We start from the raw sequence: 761 nt of genomic DNA, 5'->3' as shown, positions 1-761 counted from the left end.
GGCAGTCCAAAGAGCAAAGGTCAACCCACTGCTGGGACTCAGCCACATGTTCCAAAGGAAATGCTGAATAGACCACAATGGACCACAGACATGGACTTGAATTCTCCACAAGGGCATGGTTCGGAAAGGGGTGGGATGCATGGTCAAAGAAGACAAACATCTATCAGCAACAGGCACATACAATTCAAGAGAAGCTCTCAGTCAGACTGTAGAGATGTGAATCTGGCCTGGCTCACTCTAATAGGTATCAACGTTCCTTTCAGGGATTCATAGGCCTTGAACTGTGCCCAGAGCTATGTGAAAGTAAACAGGGAGACTCTGGAACCAGTTGGGAGCCAAAAGCCTATTTGTTTGTAGCTTCCCCCCCCCTGCTTCTACCATATTGAACTCTGAATGTTTTTTTCGAAGTATGTATCTGTTGTTTTGTTAAGTAGCCATGAAAAAATATAGAACATTCTTGAATTTGCATGTCATCCTTGCACAAGAGTCATGCTAATCTTCTCTGTATCATTCCAATTTTAGTATGTGTTGCTAAAGCAAGCCCTCAGAATGTTTTTAACATAAATGTTCTTTGGGGAGCAATTAATATATTTTCTGTTTTTAGGCCAATACCCATATTTATCATCAATATTCAATTCAGTCTTCTGACTCTGAAACATCAGGCTTGTGAAAGCAGACAGAGGAAGATTCTTACCTACAAAATCATCCTGGGAGGCAATGTCAGAAACAAAAACATTTTAGACCCACATCTAACTTGGCTC

The 761-nt window shown here is 41.3% G+C and overlaps 1 non-coding gene across 1 annotated transcript; it reads right to left on the bottom strand.

The window, feature by feature from the left end:
• Positions 1-439: 439 nt before the first annotated feature.
• On the bottom strand, positions 440-541 carry LOC115068947. The gene has a single exon (XR_003848286.1). It is a non-coding gene; the product is annotated as a U6 spliceosomal RNA (small nuclear RNA).
• Positions 542-761: the final 220 nt, after the last annotated feature.

This window comes from Nannospalax galili, unplaced genomic scaffold (genome assembly GCF_000622305.1).
Source record: "Nannospalax galili isolate Female #2095 unplaced genomic scaffold, S.galili_v1.0 scaffold169, whole genome shotgun sequence".
Taxonomy (NCBI): Eukaryota; Metazoa; Chordata; class Mammalia; order Rodentia; family Spalacidae; genus Nannospalax; species Nannospalax galili.
The sequence above is the reverse complement of the archived record's forward strand: the minus strand, read 5'-3'. Positions and strand labels throughout refer to the sequence as shown.